The sequence below is a fragment of the Lepidothrix coronata genome, unplaced genomic scaffold (genome assembly GCF_001604755.1).
Source record: "Lepidothrix coronata isolate B3197 unplaced genomic scaffold, Lepidothrix_coronata-1.0 Scaffold23, whole genome shotgun sequence".
Taxonomy (NCBI): Eukaryota; Metazoa; Chordata; class Aves; order Passeriformes; family Pipridae; genus Lepidothrix; species Lepidothrix coronata.
Genome location: NW_016690203.1, coordinates 6582028 through 6603604, shown reverse-complemented (window position 1 = coordinate 6603604; position 21577 = coordinate 6582028). Strand labels below are relative to the sequence as shown.

Sequence of the window (21577 nt, the reverse complement as noted above, 5' to 3'; positions counted from 1 at the left end):
AGGGCATGTGTTACAGTATCAGCATTCAGAGACAGGAAAAAAATAAGCAATTTATCCAGCTGTTTATTCATAACTGCTCCCTGAAGGACAGCTACTGAACAAGTGCTGGCAAGCCCCTCTGGAGGCATGCCAGCCGCCAAGACCTCTCCACCACGCCAGAAGTTCAGTAGCACACACACATACTCTGGCACTGCCTTGCCAGAAACCAGTGACATACACACATGCTTCTCGTGTGGCTCCTCAGCAGGCTGACTGCACAGCAGTCAGATAAGGCACCCAAAAACCAGCAGTGTTGTTTGGGCACATACTCCAGAGGAGGAAGGAAGCCTCCAACGGTTCCCTCTGGGCTCAGACAGAGAAGAGCAGATGCTCCAAACCTTCTCAATCACTCACTCACCACCCAGCTGACTCACCAGTCATCTTGCTCACCCTGCCTTCAGCCTGGCAGAGGTGGAATAAGTGAGTCGGTGGCTGGCCCTGCTGGTTTTGTGTGACTGGCATTCACACAGCCGGCTTCTGACAGAGTAAGCACTAGATCTTCCTCCTAAAAGCCCCTTTCCACTAAAAAAAGCTACCAAAAGGCCAAGTGACAAACCATTGACAGAATCACTTCTAACATGGTTTGTTCTCATAAGCAAAAGGCATCTTCAGACTCAAAACACAAACTCACTGTTCTTTGTTAATTGCCAGGATTCAACGCCATAAGAGGAAACCCAGGTAATTCTGCTGGTCAGTTTTCTTCTTTGTACTTATCGAAAGCAACACTTTGTATATGTAATCAACTGTTACATGTGCTGGGTGTCAAATATTTGACCCTTTAAACTTCCAAGATGTGTATTATTTAGTATATCTTTAAAGGCAAATTACTATGACAGATCAAAACATATTTGTCACCAAATACTTTTTTTCCTAAATCTCTTTCCTTCCCAATACTTTTTTGTATTCACATTTTTTGCTTCACGTGTGACATCACAATTGGCGAGATATGCAAGACAATCCACACGGATAGAGCTTGGTCAAGAACAGTTACATGTTTAACTCCTAAACACAGCAGCAGTGTGAATCCTGCCATCTATTTCTGGAAGGAGGAAGGGTTATCTTCCCATTAAGGCCTCCCTGCAAGGACAACAAGAAAAGGTGCCAATTAATATCAAGTGCTCTGGCAGCTGGCTGTGCAGATAGATACTTGCCCATGGGCAATTCCACAGGAGAAATTTGCCCCACATTGGGTAGTTGCTTGGGTGACCTAAATTACCTCATTAAGAACAGGATCCTGCTTGTCTCAACTTCATCTGCCCAGAAATGAGGCATCTCCCGGGTGATGACAGATGAGCAAGGCAGTCTGTCTGCTGCAGGTCACCAGCTGAAAACACTCCTTCAGGGAGAGCGGACAAATACTCCCCCTGCCTGCAGCTCCCCCAGGGGCACCCCATCCTTCTTGGTCCAACTAGAGCAGGCTTGAAGCATTCAGCATCCTGCACCCAAGAGCCTGGTCTCTTCAGTCTCCTGATATCTATAACAATGTTCTTTCATTTTTCTTAATGCATATGATGATGCACATTCATCTGGCTTAATGTATAAAATTTTTATTTTGCAGCCACAGAGCTGTGAAATAAATGACCTACTGAAACACATTCCAAGAGATATCATGAAAGCGTTATCAAGGAGGTGTTTTATTTTCTTAATTTTTTAATTTGTCCATTCAATCTCCTATTCCAAAATACCTGAAGTATAAGTCCACACTGAAGACTGACACATAAGTAAATTAAATAGTTTTTTGATAGCAGTAGTGCTGCCTTTCTAATCATTAGACTAATGGTTTTCATTGCATTCCTTTGGCTTAAAGTTATTTTTAAGGGAAGGGGGGGAGTTTGCTCCAGGCTTAGTCCTTGTATGCCAAGTTTCAGTCAGCAGTGAATTTTAATGGCAGAGTTATAAACCCTTGAAAGCCAAAATTTATAATGGAAATGCTGACACAGGAACAGCTATAGCTAACAGCACAGGTGACAATCCTCTAATATATTGATTCTCTGCTGTTAAACTATTCCCAGGGGCTTAAGATTTTGTGCATGTAGAAGTCTGACAAGAAAGATTTCTGTAATTATACTCACTCAGGTTTGCAGTCAAAGACTTTACATATGTACAGCCATTCCCACTTTGTTAAGAACCTGAAGTACCTGATCAGTAGGATGCCTCAGGTTTGGGTGTTGTTTTGGGTTTGGTTTTTTTTAGCAGGTTGACTATTTTGGAAAAGTACAGTGAAGAGGAGAACCCAACCAAGGCATGTGAGGAGAGAAGGACACGAAGAACGGATGAATGAAGAATGAAAGATGTAGCATGTGAGAAGAAACAAGGAAAATAAAAAAAAATAAAAATGGATTTTAAGAGAGGAAGAAACTGTGGCTCTGAGCATGATGTGGAAAAGAAAATCCATGTTAATGAAAGAACAGAAAAAGTGCACAAGAGAACAAGAGCACTCCTGGGAGACAGCAGAGCATGCAGATAAAACCACAGAAATGGAAAAGAGAAGGAAGAAAAAGTATTTTTAATATAAACCTAACAAAATCATTGCTTAGATAAAAAGGAGAGGACAGGCAGCATAAATAGCAAAGAATAAGACTCATAAAAGCCTACTTTGGTTTTGCTGGGTTGTTGTTTTCAGGATTTTTTTTACTGTATCCTTCTTCATACATTCAACTGTAGTCTGTTTCTTTGGCAAAAGTCCAAAAATTCTGTCAATGACAGGGAAGAGGTGACCAAAACATTACACACTTTCAGCTGAAATCAAACAGCTGCTTGTTTTGAGGTAAATCCTGACATTAATAAAGGACTTTTTTGATCTGCCTATCTCAATTGCAAGGAAATATTGCTTGCATTTCAGATTCCATGTTAATAAATGTCACTGCCATCCAAAATGACCATTTAAATGATGCTAGGGTGCCTTCAAAGCAAGATGGAGAGATTTACAAGTAATCAAAACACTCTGCATAAATAATTTCTGAACATATGCTCACAAAAAATACAGCATATGAAACTGAAGCTCCAGATGCTTACAGGTAAGCATAGTATTTTATGCAGCACAGGAAGAGGGTTATTTTTAAATTTTGTTTCTAATAAACAGCATATGAACAAAAGAACAACACATACATTGGAATCAGGAGCGGGGGGGGGGGGAAACAGCAGTATGATCTGAAGGGATCCAGACCAGGGACATGGCTGCAAAGGGTAGCACGAAGCAAGCTCCTTCTGCAACATAATGAGGCCTTGAAAACTTCGAGAAGCCAAAGCTGGATCCCGAGGTTCTCCTGGATGCTCCACATTCACAGCTATTTTTATACATCACCTGGAATTATGGAAGCACTATACTTCAAGCAGAAGCCTTTTCTCTTTCCATAAGTTAAGTTAATAAGACATTATTTTAAGAAATGGAAAAAAGTCCCTTCCCTCCCCTCCTCCCCAGCCACTGCATTTTCTTTAAGGACATGTTATTCTGAAGTTAATAGCTCTGACAGTCTGCCAGGCCAAACAGTCATAAGCAGCAGTAATTCTTGAGCAGCTCTGAAGCTCAGTCTTAAATACCACTGGAGTCCTGCATGCTGAGCTCTCCCTCCCAGTCAGGCTTATCCCATGCTCTTGTCACTATTACCCTTCTGCTTAAGAGCAAAGGGCTGCAGGGTAGAGGGTCAGGCAGTGAGTATGTAAAGCCTGAACTAAGTTTTCAGTAAATACTGATGAATGGCTATGCTATTTCCTCTTTAAAAAACAAACCACTGGTAAATTTTGAATGCACTGGGCATACTGCATGACAGGAAAATGGTCTTGCTTAATCACTGGAAAAAAAAAATGGCATGCAGGTTTCTGCTGGTGTGCTACTGTAACATTTGGCACAATCTCATTGGAAGGATTGTGTCATGCTGACAGATTAATGAGCTCTAAGAGAAATGAACAGACAAATACGGAATAAGCGAGCGACCTGCACTGACAGAGTTACTGCAAGTAAAGGCTGCATGTCTCGCCTGTGTTTGTCTGTGCTCAGCAGACTCAACAGATGAGAAAACGTAAATGGAACAAAGCCAGAATATCCCTTTACAGACAGAGATGATAATTTTATAAAAATTATGCTTCCCCTCAGCAACTAAACAGGTTTCATATATACTGAGAAAGAAGTTCCCAAAACACAAGGAAAAAACCAAAACTGACCTAATGAATGATATAATGGAAAGATAAATCCTCTATTTCCCTTCTTTCCATTCCTTAAACAATACCTTTCTGACTTAACAGCACTTTCTATCACTTTAGGTTTGTGATTTAACCTATCAAATTATTGTAATTATTCTCTTTTCTAAATGAAACTAAAAAAAAAAAAGTTTAAGCTTCTTATGTAAGTTTAACCATTTAATTGCTTTCTAACACTTTGTCTATACAACAAAAAAGCACTGAATTAAGCAGAGTAAATATGAAATACTGGTTCCAACAGGATGCTTTGTGTTTATGATCCATTTCTGAATTGTGTTACTTGACCAAATAAGGAAATCTATAGTTTACAAAACTTAATAAAGTAGTTAAAACCAGGAGAACAATCTGACGTTCTTCTGACTACAGTAGAAAATTGAGGCAAACGATCAGGCTTAAGACTTTCTATTACAAAATAATAAATAAAAAGAAAATGTTGAAGTATTTCAGAAAGAATGAGAAAGAAAATTTCAATTCCTGTTTCTAACTATTCCAAGACAACAAGGCCCAATAGCATAAATCTCACATTCAGCTTAAAACGTGTGAAAAGCATGGATTGCTTCTTATTACAGTCAAACCTGTTTGCTCATCCCTATATCAATATTTTCTAAGTTTTTTGACGGGGAAAAAATTAAAATGGAATGAAAAGAAACGTACTCATAAAGCGTTGGCACTTCCGTGATTTTCCAAACATGCAGTGCAGCTGTGATTTGTTTGTGTTTCTTTTCTTTCAGGACAACTAACAAGTTTCAGAATATTGTACTCCTGTGAGCAAATGCTGAAGACAGTCATAGCTGAGCCCAGACAGTACCAATGCAGAAGACCCATGTGGTTATTCCCCTGACGCTGCTCATCCTTGCTCTGTGCAGCTGCCCGCCCAACAGCAGGCTGAATATAATGCTGCTCTGAACTTTAAAACACTGGTTTGGGTTTATTGTGCTGTGCTGGGAGCAACTGTATGAAGGAGAGGTTTCACAGAGGGATTTTCTGGCTGAAAAGAAAGTCTCCCCAGGGGAAAAGAAGGGCTAGCAACATCCAAAGTTAGTCATTTTGGTCACCTGAATTTAGCTCTGCTGTGATCTTGAGCTGACATAAGGCACACAGCAAAGGCAGAGCTTACTGTAATAATGGCATGCAGAAGGTAATGGGAATTATGCCAACCATGATCTTAACTAATATTTATACAATAAGGTAAATGCAGGAGAGCAGCAGTTAGAGACTACTACCACCGAACACCACACTGACACATCATCAACATCTCCCTGCCCTTTCAGGGACATTCTGATCCAAAAGTTCAGAATCAACCATTTAGTTTGGAAAAGTTTAAGATCGTTAACCCAGACTGCCAAGTCCATGACTAAACCGTGTCCTAAGTGCCACATCTACACATCTTTTAAATATCTCCATGAAGGTATTTTTGGTAAAGGGTATTATGGGGAGGAAGCTCCCTCAAATCTTGCAACCATCAGTTTTTTACCTGCTCTAGCAACAGAGGTACCTGACACTGGAGATCAACCCTATCACCTTTGCATTTGGTGGCTTTAAACACAAAGGAAATGGGATAAGTTCAAAGACAAAATTCAAGCAAGGGCAATGGACAATGAAGCAGTTGTGTTAGCTTACATAAAGCAGGCTTCCACCTCTGCAGAAGGGTAGATAAGCATCTCTAAAACAATGTACTAAGTCAAAATAACAACATACCACCACAGCCACAAGAGCTCTAAAACAGGAGCTTCGACAGTTATTGTAACTAGGCATTGGTTATTTCTTGGATTATACAGTCAGAAGATTTCTATTTCAGATTTCTTTCTGTTTATAGTCTATGCTCTAAGAGATCATTAACATCAACAAACTATTCTCAGTTTAGGTAGCAACAGCAACTTCTTTTTCACTAACAGAATGCCCTGATGATTCAGAAATGAAAAATTCCAGCAAGATTGCCTCAGCATTTCTTGTGTGCTCGGGAACATGTTTCCATAATAATATTATTATGATAACAGATTATGATTCTTAAATAAATACACAGAACATTCAACATAAGTAGAACTATAATTCAACATAAGTATAACTATAGGGCATAGCTGATAATCATTGTGAAGTTACTTGCTTTTACTAAAAAAAGCCTTGAGGAGGGGGTTGTGCTGTGTGTACAGCAGGTGAAAATGCAACAATATGTAAAGCAAGATAAAGATAATAACAACATCACAATGAAACCTTCAAGTGTGAGGATCAAGTTGTATTTAATAGGAAATATTCCAATATTGCAAGAGATTATTCCATATTTTTCATCATGCTTTCGCAGCAATGGCATATCATCCTTTCAAGGTAACGAGGGGAGGAGGGAGAAGAAAGAGGTGTGCTAGTAACATTTTGTTTTATTCTATGAGGGTACTTTTAAGTTCTAAGGCTATTAAATGAGAAGGTTGCAAGAAATTCATAGTGCATGCTATTACAGAAAAAAAGCTTAGTATATCACACAGTGAGGTAATATATTTGGCAACCGAAAGTTTAGGATCCTTTGGCCTGAAAAATGGGAAGGAGTCATCTCCCTTCCTATTTAAGCAGGGGTATTCACTGCATATCAGGCAGCCAAGCCTTGGGGCATTTGTAAACAGCACAAAGCACTTATAAGTCCACTGGCAGCGGTCAAAACTTCTAGCCAGCAGATTATTTCTTTCTGTGTCTCCTAGTACTTTAAAATTCCTAATCTCTTCCTTTTTTGGGGAGCGCGGGGGGACAACAACTGCAGAGTGTTTATCTGGGAGGAGTGTTTGTTTTGTCAGAGGTTTTTTTAATAGTATTTGATGATTCCTTTGAGTCCTCTCCAGGCAACAATTTTTTTCTGGGTACTTTCAGATACAACATGGGGTTTGTTTGTCAGCTTTTAGAGAAAACTGGCTTTAAAACTATTGTCTGGGTATATTCTCCAATCTGTGGCTTGTTGAGGATCCTGCCGGAGGCTGCAGTAGTATTACAATGGCTTTGAGTTTCCAGGGGCTAGACTAAGGCAAGCTATTAAGGATGTAGGCATTAGAGTACGAAAAGGCAGGTGGCTTTTACTATTAGACCTAGTAACTAGTTTTAAGTCAAAGACGTGTTTGACAGCTAGAGAGTGATTCTAACGTTTTCCTACTGTCACTGTCCATCTTTCCCAAATAACACAGACTTCCAGATTTCTAGATCTTCATCATCTAATAAAAATGAACCCAAAGTTCCCAAGATACAATAGAAAAATTGCAGCATGCATCCAGTATTTCCTTGGTTTCATAATTAAACAAACCAAGTAAAGTAAATCAGTGGGAGCAAGCATCTTCAGAAAACAAGGGAAAGAACTACCAGCAAACCCACTGAACCTTCTCTATTTTTCAGAGCAGTGTCCTCTTTGCTTTGTGGACCACAGGAGAAAAGTTTGCTGTCACTTACATTCAGGCAGACAACAGTGAAAAAAGCCAAGTTTAGGCCACTGTAGTAGATGGTATCTAGCAGCAACATGACTGCATTTTGACTAATGTCTCTGAAGACCCAGCACAGCAATGATTGCCTGCTATCACACTGATGTTACCTGCAACTAGTAAAATACTGAGAGGGTGCAAGTCAAACCAATTCATCCTTGTCACTTTGTTCCTACTCTAACAGATACATCATGAGACAAAAGAAGCATCAAGAGACAGCACTGCCGCATGCTCAGGACTTTACCAGAAGTATCCTGGTATTTTGAAGAGAGTTTGTTACGTACTTAAACAGCTAGCTTGGCAAATATATGAAGTAATTAAATGAGAAACTCAGCTTTACAGAGCCTGTTATTCGTGGAGGAGAGTTCTTACAATGAAGACTTCTGGCACCATGTCACTGATTGATTGAGCAAAGTTTTGCAGAAGGCATTTAAAATGTGGTTCTCCTGTCAGGAGCATTGTCCACACACAAAATGGACCAAACCCTCTTCAGAGAGAGGATCCTGAACCCAGTGGTGCAGCCACTCCTCTGACAAAACGCAACACCAGATAGTCTCAGATCCTGCTCACAGCAAGAGGATAAGCTGTTTGTGAAGAGCTGATTATCCTTGTGCATGGGAGAAAATACAGTGAAGTGGAAGAGATGTCAGAGTTTGCCACTATGCTTCCCTACACTAAAATATATTAAAATAAGATGAGAAAATCATTACAGTGACCACTTGATATCATTCCCTAACCTTGTATATTGTTGTTGCCATCTGTTTCTGGGTTTGAGAGGATTTTCTTCTTTTTATTTTTGCCAGTTTTCAATTTCAGCCAGTGTGCCAACTTTCACAAACTATTCAATTAAAATGATGTTTCAAGTGAGATTTCACAAGAAAATATATGTTAGTCTCCTAAAACCAAGTTACACTTCATGAACCTCAGTTTCCTCCTTCTATCAATCGAGTAATTTTGACAAAATAGGGCTTTCTGATTTATCTGGCCCAATTTCCACATTCATGTGGAACTATTTGAGACCCATGACTCTATTACCCAGATACAGTTTCTCATTCATGTTTCTTTTATTCAGATATGCACAGTTTTTATTTTGAAATCTATTACTTTATTCATTGGTGTATGCATTTATGTGTAGACTAGAACAGAGGCTCACTGGTTTGATGTTTGATTGCCCTTCCTCCGCGTGTTTGAGACGGAGGACAACAGATGACTTTTTTCTTCCTGCTTCTCTTGCCCAACTCACTATTTGTTTCACAACTGATTCAATACAGTGACCAGTTGTCTTTGAAATTCATTCAGATAATCTTCCCAAATCCTTTGTATCTAGACAGTTTGAACCTGCTAATTTACACGGCAGCCCTAATTTTTTAAATATCACTCTTAAAGTCCTTTCTATGAGCGACTGCCAGTCGCTCACCTGGAATCTGCACTCTCTCATCAGGAGCATTTTGAGCTTGCTCTTTACTGGCACATGACACCGTCAGCCATTGGACAGTACAGAATATGTGAACTAACTATGCATGCACACACAAGGACCCTTTCTCATTTGGAATAGCATAATTAGTGAAAAAACACCGGCTATCTTCAAGCACGTAATTTTTCTTGTTTACAAGCAGTAAGGTCTAGAATAGATTGAGAAGGACTACATTCCATGCCCACTGCGTGCGCTTCAGAAAAAAAATACTATGGACAAAAACATTACACTTTGATGGCTGGTTTACATATCTGCACTATGAACAGCTTATTGTATAATAATGCACTTACATTAAAATCAAGAGTGCTGGGGTTTTTTTCTTAAATGATCCACCAGCAGCAGCTGCACATATACAGAGAACATGTGGTTCTGCACAGCACACCCTGCAACAGACTAACCAAACAGCTCGAAAGTTTTCAGTTATTCTACTCCAAGTACATCATTTCTACTGGAAGGATATTGCAATCTGCAGATTAACCATGAATTAAATTTATATTAAAAATAATATCCTGCATTTTACATGCTAAATTAAAACAGATGTAATTAAAGCCTTTGAAAGTAATTTTGGCTATTGCTTCATTTATATCTACAGCTAAAGCAGACACTTTCTCAGGCATTTGTGCCAAATTTGGCTAATTTTTCTGCTCTGTGTTTTAATTACTGTATATGCTTTCCTGTTGCAGTTAAGAATATCCATTACACACTTGAACAGATGATGCTATGAGAAAGTGTGTGCTTTTTCTAAGCCTAGTGGTATTTCAAATCATTATGTGATAATGGCAAAGCTCACAGCTCACAGATGCTTCTACTATATAGCAGTATAGACAGTTTGTAGACACACATGCACACACCATGACCCCCATCTGACCTTGGCTGCAGCAATGCACAGCACATCGAGAGCAACCTTACAGATGTAAGAGAAGCTACACAGTACCACGCTCAATGTTATTCTTAAATATCACTGCACTTCTCCTGCCATGGCACCTACATTAAAGCCAACTTCAATAAACATTTTTCTTCTCAAGAAGACTGACTTGTTTGGAGTTAGATTCCTTGCATCCCCATCCCTCCTGTGAAAATACACAAAAGGCATTCCAGCCAAGAATCCAGTTCATACAACATTGCCCTGTACCAGCATCCCCAGGGAATCCCAGGCTCCTAATGTACGGGTTGAATTTCAGGGACTTAATAACAGCTATTCCTTAAGTTCAAGAATCCATGTCAGACAACAAGGTTTGGAGATCATCCCTTCTAGTGCAAGTTTAAGGTTTCCAGTCCACTTGTAAAGTTAAACATGGGGAATTTCAAGTGCACAAAAATGTAAACTGCTGCAATTCAGTCCTTGCTTTGCTTGGCTTAACTGCTGAGTTACCTCCCCAGGCAGCCAGCTACAAGCTGTTAGTGGAATTGGAGTTTTAGTTAATTGCATTTGGTGAGATCTTCCTGCAAAAACAGCCTTCTCCTTCTTGGCTTTGTAGAGCAAACCACATGATGAAGTCACCTCTAAATGTGTGTATCAGATACTATAGCTATGTGTGTACTTACACATTGTCTATGGTTAACACTGACAGATTACTGAGCAAGTTCCTCTTGAATTAAACCAACGATGTCTAGACCAGCTGCTTCAATAAGTCTAAATTTCAAGAAAATGGGAACAGCTGCAAGCAGGAGAAGGCAATCACAGCTGTCTTAAAACTTAAAGTAAATCACGTGGAAGGATTTGCAGATTAAAAAAAAAATGAAGTGGATTTAAAATAGCAATTTCTGAAAGTTTGAGATATTTAAAATAAGAACAAAATGTATACCTTTTGCACAGCTATAGGTCAGAATTTGTTCTCAGTTGTATATGTAAAAATTTGAACCCATCACAGAGAAATCAACAGAACTGTTTGTTACATGTCTGTGGATTGAAAAAGTAGAACTTCACCAAAAACATTTTTCTAAGAGGAAAATATGCCTTGCATGTTAACTAGACAACCTATATGTGTAAAATGTTCATGTCCATTCTACCAATATTCTGTGATTCTATGAATAAACAGAAGACTGCATCACTGTACTCAGAGTAGATATTACAGTTATGAACAGTGTCTACTAAAAAAGACAACATTTTATGCCATGTTAGGGGAATTTTTCAGTAAGAACTCACTAAACAGGGAAATCAGAGAGTGAACTGGAATGTGAAAGCTAGACAAAGCACGTCTGTAATTACCAGACTTTTCCCTAAAAACAAGTCACACATGTTCAACCCACACTAAGCTTTACCATGAAAATCTCTACAGCCCTGCTGTAGAGATTAAGAGACACCTAGGTCTAGGTCCTGGCTCAGAGCAAAAAACCAAGGGAGTACCCAGCCCCACACCAGGAGATCAGCACTGAAGGAAGGACCCATGCCCTCAAGCCCTGGAACTGGTTTCAGATACAGGGCCCGGAGCATGGTCTTTTTTCTTTATGGTAGCAGTGTTTAGATGCACTGAAATTCAGTGTTTACCATTACAAAGCAATGAAGCTGGGTAGTGGTCCCCTCTGAACAAAAAAAAGCATGTGTGCTATGTTTCGTACTCCTTTTTCAAAGCTTTGACCAAATCATAGATTGCCAAAGCATCAAAACCTCATTTTTGCTTATTTTCACACTCTTCTTCAGAAAGTACCACAAGAGAATCAAAAACTCTCTGCTTTGCCTGCCATTTGTGGATTTTTAATAGGTCTTGGGGTGGTATGTACTCAACATTTCCTTATGACAAAGGCTCTGTTTTGAAATATTCGACATTCAAAACCTGCAACATAGTCCCCAAAGTAAATAAGATGAAAGTTTTAAACCAGTGTGCATTTGGAAAGCTCTGAGAAGTCAGCACTCTCCATGTCTGATGTCTATTTTATTGTATTCATTCCACAGAATAAACACCTACCTTCACTGCAAATTCCTTTTTCCACCAGCTTATCAGTGCACACCCTTGACCACAGTACAAAAAGCAGCATTTACCAACACTCTGCAGGTGAAAAACTATTCCTCTGTATAAATTATACATCTTGGGAACTCAACATTTCTTTCATGCTGAAAACCTATTCAAGCCTTCCCACATCTGTGGGCTAAGTGGTTTGCTCAAGCCAGGGAGGACAGCAATTGCTGATATTTCAAGAAACCTAATCTCTTAATGTTTGGGATCAGACAAAGGGTATAGCCATGAAAGAGACAGCTTGAAACAGGCCTAATCTCAAGCATATCTGAACCTACAGATGGCAGAGAAGCTGCGCTGCCACCAACATAGATCCGACTGACTGTAGTCTGCCTGCCCAAGGGTGGTCCAACCAGAGAGATTCAATTGCACACAGAAATCTCTCACGCCGATACTTCTGCCCTGGGAAAGTAGAGCAAGGCTGTCTAGGGTGGGTGACAGAGGGAATCAAGCATGCAACACTGGATGACAGTAATGTGAGGCTGCTGACAAGACAATATTCCTGATCAGTCCTGCTTTGATCCTGCCTAAATTCCTACTTCTTGGTCTCCAGACTGCCAGTCTCCTTAGGTCTCCCACCTCACTGGTGACTGTGCCTGAAGAATTCCTGACCAGAAAACCTCATGCTGCCTTTCACAGTTTACAGTCACAGACAGATTGTTACTTTTTACAGAGACACTGAACACTTCCTCAGCCAAATGCAGCACTTGCGAGAGCTGGGTCACAAAGCAGAGGATCAGCTTTTCCAGTCAGTCTGCTCCAGACAGTGTTACATAAGGGTACATACCCCTGTCTCTCCCACAACAGACCAATAAGCCACTATCCCCTTTGATTGCTTGCAAAATACAAGTATTTCCACTTCAGCTTAACCTCTCCCTGCAAGAGGTCTACGCATTAATTGTGACTCCCAAAAAAATTATTTAAAAAAAAAACCCTTTGAATTGCGAGCATCCTCAAACAAGTTTAAACTTCCAAGTTGAATTTTCAGTTGACTATAAAATAAACCTATGAGTCACCATATGTACCGAATGTCGAAACCCAACGATATACGATCTGCAACACGGCCTTTCTACAGTGATCCCTGAAATAAGAAAAGAGACTGCTCTGACTGTATACACAGAGCAGCAACATAACCAGAATTAATCAATTCCAAGAGGGCTGAGAAGAGATGCCGTCATGCCGCTGATCTGAGGAGCTCACAGCCAGGAGAGGGCCATCCTCCCTGGAACACAGCACATCTGCAAAGCAGGATGTTTTCCAAGCTAAGAGCTGATGTGTTTTTCTGGCAAGGAAACAGGAGGCATGAGGATTATGGTTACTTTCGAGGGCCCTGGGAAGGTGGAGGAGGAGGGTCAGGCACATGGGATGCATTCACACAATTAGCCAGGCACAAAAAAAAAAAAAAAAAGTGCAATTCTGATCCCTCCTTCAGCAGACCGGCAGCAGTGTTCGGCAAGTCATGAATTTACTGTGTGGGAGTTTCTTCATCTCTCTCAGGGAGCTTTCTCTGCCTATAGTGAGTCTTTCATTAACTTATAGAGCATGTATATAAGAGGAGGTACATGGGGGCTGGGGAAGTGACAAAGCAAGGATGATTACTAAATTGGCATTTCAGAAGTTAAACTGAATTTTTCCAAAGCACTCATCACCATAGAGTATTTAATAATAAATTAGCTGAAATTAAAAAATAAAAAGGTGAGTTAAGGCTATCGCTCTCCATTTAACTTGATTCAACAGGTTAAAGATCAGTTTCTAAATACCCCAAGAGAGAAACACTTTTGTTACTAAAGTTTTGAACACCAGAGCCCATTCTGACTAGCAAAATACTTATACCTAGAATTAAAGTGTAGGTTACAAGGGAAAAACCAATGCAGAAACCACTGAAGAGAAAGTCAACGTGATAAAATTAGTTCCATGCTGCTATTAGAAATCCACCCTAAATATCCTACAGCTGGCTAAAAAACCAACACCTAGCTGTAACCCTGAAAGTACTCATCCATCCAAGTGTAGAGTTTAGACACGTTGAGCCAAAAAGGTCAAAACCCCAAAATTTTTGTATGTGCCAATAAGTGAGTTTTCATTTTAATATCTGTGGTAGAAATAGATGCTTGTCCTTCAAAAGTTCGACATTTAAAAATGTAACTGAAAGTATAAGCCCAAAGACAGCATGGAAGAGAGCAAACTTAAACAGACTGAAACGACAAGGAAATCATGACAGAAACAGAAGTTTGTAATTTTCAAGGAAGTTTTGATTATTTCATTTCACCTAAAACTTCTTGCACATTGACTGTCATTTACCCACAACATTTGCAGTGGTTCACTACCTGCTGCCAATAACAAAGCATGAATTGATCATCGTCATTAGAACCAGCAAGGCCAGCTTTAAGGAAAAGGTGTATTTTAGTTGCTGAATCTGAAGTTTATTACAGTATCTCTTCCAAGTAATTCCACTTTAATAATTTACCACATATCAAGAGGCCTGAAAAAATTCAGAATTCAAGGTTTTCCCAGAAAACAAGCCCTCAATTTTTTTAGACAGATGTCCTTTACATACTTAGGTAGTTTGTGACTCACTCAGGGACAGTCAGAAAGATGGCACACTTGACAAGTTTCTCATCAAAAGAACAGCAAGTTGAATCAAAATCTGGTTGCTGATTTAAAGAAAACAATTTCTCCTGTTTTGAAGACAAACTGGCAACACAGAGCTGTTTCCTTTAAAGTTAGAAACTTTATTAGACTCTGCTTTTTATGATAGATCAATGCAACTTTAAGGTAGTTGTATCACTCTGTGTTGCAGCACATACATTTTGATTAATTTTTAGAGGTGAAAGTGGTTGTGGTGAAAATGTTGTACTTATTGACCAAATCTTAAATCCTGAGATCCTTAAATCTTAAGAAAACCATGTGTATAGTACTATTCTCCAACAAGAAATAAGTATTCTGCAGCAACATGAAAAGCTGGGCTTATTCCATAGGCACCTTACTTTTACCTAGCAGCTGGTAGTGCTCCTAAAGCAGTGTCAGAACATCATTCCTGAGCTCCTGCAAGGGACAATCTTGCAGGTGATCAACGTAAGTTTGTGACAGGCAACAGAGAAAGTTTCTACAGTCCTCTACAAGATCACAGAGTTGTGCTATTACACAGGAGGTTCAGAGCTAGGGAATTCACTTAAAACGTATGTTACAGAGCTGGAGAGCACAATGGGAACCTCTGCCAAGATCTGCTGGCAGTTCTGTTCTCACCCTCTCTCTGCTGCTGCCCTGCAGTTTTCAGAGTCAGGCACTTGTCTGTATCACTGGAAAGACACAACCATTCAGAAACAAAGATGATTCATGAATGCATGGGAATTGATATTTCCCATGGAACAGAAGAGACCAAGAGAAGCCAACTCTAGAAATGAAAATTTCTTATATTTTTTTATAGAAACACTCACAGTGATTGTCCTTGGCAGAAACCACAGTCTTTAAGCGAGCCTGTACACAAGCCAACAGGCAAGCACATGACCTTTTTTTTCTTGAAACACATAGTACAAGTCAAGAAGTCAAACCCCGTAGTTTTTTGTTTAGCAACATCACCACCATAATCAGTAGTCTTTACATAAATTAATAAACAGACACAATATCAGCATTAATTTAAAGGAAAGCACTTGACAATTTATTTTTTACCACTTCCATCCCATGTTTAAATTCCATCCCCTAAGACATTTGAGTTCTAGTTTAAACTACTATAGCCTACAGCTTGAGAAGAGTTAGTCAAAAGTTTATTTAAAATTTTTGTCAAGAAATTGCTTTCTTGGGAGAAGAGTTTCTGAAAACTTCAGCATTTTCAGCCTGAACTGTGAGACAGGAGTTGTGCCCCACAGGGCTCCTGTTGCACATCCCAACACAGCACTTGCCTGAATTTCAAGTCCTGTCTCACCAGGGTCATGGCAAACACCGAAAAACAGATTCACTCTTTCACCAAAGACTACTGCTTCATTCAGCTGATCACCAATCAGCCAAAATAACTGCATGATAATTATGTAATACATGTGCATGATGGAAAGTTTAAGACCTCTGAGTGCCCTCTCTCACAGATGCTGGTAAGATTCAAGAAGTACTTTTGATGATTTTCACCACCATTTCTTTAGCAACTGCACTGCTTGAGCTATTCATGATGTCTGTGTTTTAAAGTAATAGCTGTAATGTATTTTTCTACTACTTTCTTCTCATTATAAATGAAACACCCGAGCTATATTCACTTAATACCACAGAGAAAAAAGAAACAAAGGAGAATAGGGAAAAAAGGTCACTCTCAGGCCAAGATCAAGTCTGGAAAATTTCAACTTGAGACAAGAGCATTTCAGGAAGTTATAAGCAACTGAAACAATGAAGGAATTATAACTGAAACACTGCAAGAATTTTAACTATAGCTCTTTCTATGCTAACCAACACCCAGAAACTCAACAGCACTCAGAAATTCTTCTTGACATTAATGATATGTGATTTCAAAATCACTCTGAACGTCCTCAAAAAAGCAGAAGAAAGGGATGGTTGGTGTTGGCCACAGCTGCAGCTGATGGAGATCAGCACAGCTCCTTTGCCTTTGATGACATCAGTGAGTCACAGGAAGAGCAATAAAAAGGAGATAAACCAAAATCCCCTAACTTGTAACAGCTCATCTAGTTTACTTATGCCTTGTTTCGCCCCCCAGCACAGAAATGCCCTGTCTGCCGGCCTCTCACCAGAGCAGCTAATTGAAATGTGGCCTGTTCTGATGCCTCCTGCCAGGCTGTGTTTCTTCAGTTCAAGAGAAATGGATACTCAAATCACAAGTTCAACATTTTTGTTCCCACCTCTTCCTAGCACATTCCCCACAACTCCTTGCCCTTCTCCTCACAGGAGGGCAATGAACAGAATGAAGCCTAATCAAAGTTATCCCTGTCTCTCCAGAACAGATTTATGATTGCGAACAGACTAAATGCACCCTTTTTTTTTTTCACTGCTCTAAACACAGGATCTAAAAAGGCTTTCTATAATTGCTGAACTCCCATTGAAATAACTCTAAAATGAACATTTTTCCGAACAGTCCTCTGTGAAAAAATTCAGACATTCCATGAAAATTCTACATGCCAACTCAGGCATTTAAGTATCTACACCTCCTGAAAAAACAAAACAAAACAAAACAAACAAACAAACAAAACCACACAAACAAAACCCAAACCCAAAACCAAACCAAAACAAACAAAACAAACAAAAAAAAACCAAAACACACCACACTCCAATGTTTCAAATTCATTCCACTTGACTCCAATTAACAAGTATTTGCAAAGGGCCATACACCAAGTGTCTAATACAACGTGCTAGAGGCATTGCCACCAGCATCTTCATTTAAGTTCTTTCCATACACTGTGATACTGTGTTTCAGTCAGAAACTAGGTCATAAACTTCTCTATTGGAAAGCGTTTATAGCTGTTTGGACTGGATTATTCTGTTCAAGAGGTTATAATAATAAAGGAAGCTTGCAAGCATACTTTTTCCAAACTCTTGGTATGTCATTGCCAGTTTGAGAAATTGGCTCATTACTTATGCCTCTTTGGCTCCTCCACTCTCAATTCCTCATTTGTTTTGACCCCTTTCTGGACAAAATATAAAACTTACTGTTTCATCTAATTAACAGGAGGGAGAATATAGAAAACTCTCTCATTTATTCCAGTTCCAGAATTAGTTTTACAAAAACATTGTCAGAGTTTCAAGAAGCATTCAGATGTTAAGAGTCCTGCCAAAGTTTACAATCTAGCTATATCCTGCTACAGAAAAAAAAAAAACAGAACTGCTCTGTTTTTACAATTTTATAAAACTCTCTGGCAAGAAACAGTCCACCTCCACATATTCACATGCATCCACATGATCAGTGGATAAACCTTATTCTCTTTAGCCTAATCAAATTGTCCAACTCACTTTCTCCATTACCAAACTCTCTCAACACATTTTTCTCAGCCACTCCTTCCTGTAGAGGCAAGCAAAGCAGCAGATTTGCCCTTCTCCCCACCACAACCCCAATTCGAAGGCTTAAAACAGTGAGCAAACACTTCACCCACAGTTCTAGTATCGCAAAGCTTTTTCATTCGAGGTTCCTTCTTTTGGTTCTCCATTAAATAGCTGCCCATATTGTACCACGAGTTCAGTCTCCATCAGCCCACCCAGAAGGGATTTGGGGGAAAACCTTTGCCCATTTCCTGGGGACGTGAGGAACAAGGTGCCCAGCAGTTTCCTCTAAGTGAGAAAGCTGGCTTAGCAGTCCTTTACATGCTCTTCCATGAGTCATAAGAATGTGCACAGTGGAGTCACCTTCAGCTGAAATAGCCTTAAACGATATGCTACATACAACTTGCCTTGTACCTCATAAGGCATATAGATGCAGAAGGGAAAATGAAGGCAGATGGGATAGTTGGTTCTGTAATCAGAAACAGCTATTAAGTCCAAGATCTCTACTGGTTTTAGCAAAAACAAAAATCACGAGAAAAAATAAACCGAGCTTCTATCCAGCTGTATAAATTCTGTCTCCCAAGTATTGTCTGCCAAGGAGAATCATAATAATTAAATACTTCTCCTTCATCTGGATCTAAAATTTTAGCTAAGAGCTTGTTTTTTATTGCTTGCTTCTACAAAATTTTAAATGTCTTTACTCTTGAAAGTGTAGTACTCTGCATTCTGTAGTTAGCACATTCAAAGTATAAAATTTTACCTTTTCAAAGAGGCTCACCTTCAGCAAAGCCATAGCCTTTTCCAGTTCTGCAACCCTACCACAATATCATATATATTGCATAGTGTATTTCTGTGACTCCATCTAAGCAAGTCAGGTAGATTTATGCAATTCACACTTTATTCCATAGCCTTGACACATCAGCTGGAATATGTATAATCAGGTCCTCAGTGCAATGATTTTGCAGCAAAAGCATCATTGAGCAATTCCTCTTTAGTTTTTACTCCACCTAAAGTTTCTGTGAACTCAAATGCAATGTTTTAAGTGTGTGAAAGAAAAGCAACAAGAAAAAATATAGTTCAGTTCTGATTAATGGTTCTATATTTTAATATGTTGCTGAGTGTGTGTCCCCAGGATATTTTAAATTTATGATGGCTTCTTCCACACAATCTCGAATTCTTTCAGGAAAAAAATGGCCAGGATGACTGCCTTACAGCTTAAATGACATATCATCTTCTCTATTGCTTTTTTTAATTCAAGGAGGTACAGAACATAAAGGTCACTCAACATCCAAATTACTATTAAAATCACAGTAAATAAGCTAAGAGAGAAAAGCAAGGCAGGTCTGAGCAGCTGCCTCCAACCTATTCCTTAGGAAGACACCAACAGCACCACAGAAGACCAGCAGTTTCATTTCACTTTGAGGAAATTTTAGTGTAACTGCTTGTTAATCCTTCTTTAAAGCTTCACATCCATCATCCTTTCCTACCACTCCACCAGAGCAGAAAAGGCTCAGTTCAACTCCTGATTCTCCTGGGATGTCAACTTAGTCCCCAGGTAAAATGAAATTAGCAAGTAGGAGGTTCAAAACTAACTTCAGGAACTACTTGCTCTCTCCCTCACAGCATTCAGCTTGGGAATCCTGAACAGTATGAAGTTGCACAGCCTAAAAATTCACCTAGGTTCAAAACATAACCTTACAAATTCACAGAAAGGGAAAGCATAGCCAAGGCTACTCAACACAGAAGCCACCACTGACTCAGATATCCTTAACATGTGGACCATGAGAGGCTGATCTGGGAAGCAACAGCATACTCCACTCTCCTCTCTTGGCATCAGCTATCAGTCACTCCCTGGGACAAGAGGCTACTATGCCTTCCCTAAAACTCTAGGTTTAACACAGTTCTTGATCTGACAGATACTGACATTTTGATGTGTTTGCTATGTTTATGCTCTTACGTCCCGCAAGTTGGAGAATAAAGTAACTCCAGGGTCATTCCTTTGTATATTTTGTGTCCCTGCCTTAAGACACCCCTTTAACACTCTACCTATACTACACATCTGGCTCCAACCTGAACACAATGCAGTCTTCACCATATTCATCTTCACAATGCTCTTACAAAGGAAGAAAAGAAGAGGGCAACTGGAAGCCCAGAGGTACTAAAGCCCGCATGTGTACTAAGACACCACTTATATATAAGCCCAAGTCTTTGGCTTTAACTGCAGTGTGCATTCAGCAGTAACTACCTTCACTTCAGAGCACTGGCTGCTCTACAATACCAGCACAACATGGTGATCCTCATGTGCACAGAAAGCTCAGTGTAGCCCTGGGCATATCAGAGTGTGCAAAAAAAATACTCTGGACATACTATCTTCTCTACCAGAGATATTGGTGTGTGGGCACTTACTTTCCACTGATACTGAAACTAAAGAATTTGTCCATGTTTTCTCAGGAAGTTTGTGAACCAAGACCAACTTTTGCTTGCCTTTGTGCAGGCTTTAACAATCTTGGGTTAACTTCCACAGGTATTGACACCTTCACAACTAGATCCTGAATTGGCACAGCCTTAAAGAACAAGTTACTTAAACCACTCAAGAAATGCTGAAATTATCCTTATATTCAGACCTACATTTGTAACTGCTAATGTGAAATAAAATTCTTCAGGAAATGTTTTTATACAGTAGCAAGGGTAAGGACTATAATAGCAGCAACATCATCTCTTATCAGAGTTACTAAATTTAGGAGAAAAACAAAAAATTTGCTGACACTGATTTATAGAGAGACATATGTAAACACTCATGTAGACAAGAGATTTACGTTTAATAATCAGTGAATTTTAGTGCTGTAACATTAAAGACTCCTACTATTAGAGATGAACCAAAACAATGTGAGGAAAGTTAATGAACAGCCATCCCAAATGACATACATCTGATTTCTTACCTGAAGTACGTTCATCCATCCATCATTACTATTGTCCCAGGATAATGCTTCAGCAACCACATAACAAAAAAGTCTGATGAACTCCTAAGTGTTTAAAAAAGAAATACAAGCATGTTACACAACACAAAAGTCACCAAATCCATAGCAAATAGAAAAATAATACTTCATAATTCAGTCTGACACTGCATTTGGAAGGATTTCTTTTGTTCCAATTATTTTTTTTAATGTAACTTTTTATTTAGACTTTCTCCATGCATTCAAACTAAAGTGTGGAACATTTGGCTGAGGCAGAACCAGAACCACAGGAAACACAATCACTAGCAAGAATAATTAAAGACGGAAAATCAACATGACATGTAAAAATAGAAGAATCAGAAGAGAAAGAATCATCCATAGTTGTTTTAATTATTTGGCAACTATGCTCTATCTACATATTCACTTGTTGATACTAATTCGTATTATATCTAGAGAAGTTTTTCAGTTCTCACAGAAAGAGAAATAACATTTCCAAATTATGGTTATATTTTACAGAAAGAATGACTTATGCTAAATGTGAAA

General features: G+C 39.2%; 1 long non-coding RNA gene across 1 annotated transcript in view; it reads right to left on the bottom strand.

Annotated features, from left to right (window-relative positions):
- Positions 1-21577, bottom strand: part of LOC108494291 — a 141206-nt gene that overhangs the window by 38881 nt on the left and 80748 nt on the right. The window contains exon 3 of the long non-coding RNA XR_001873806.1: positions 21020-21103. This is a non-coding gene — a long non-coding RNA (uncharacterized LOC108494291). The remainder of the gene's footprint in view (positions 1-21019; positions 21104-21577) is intronic.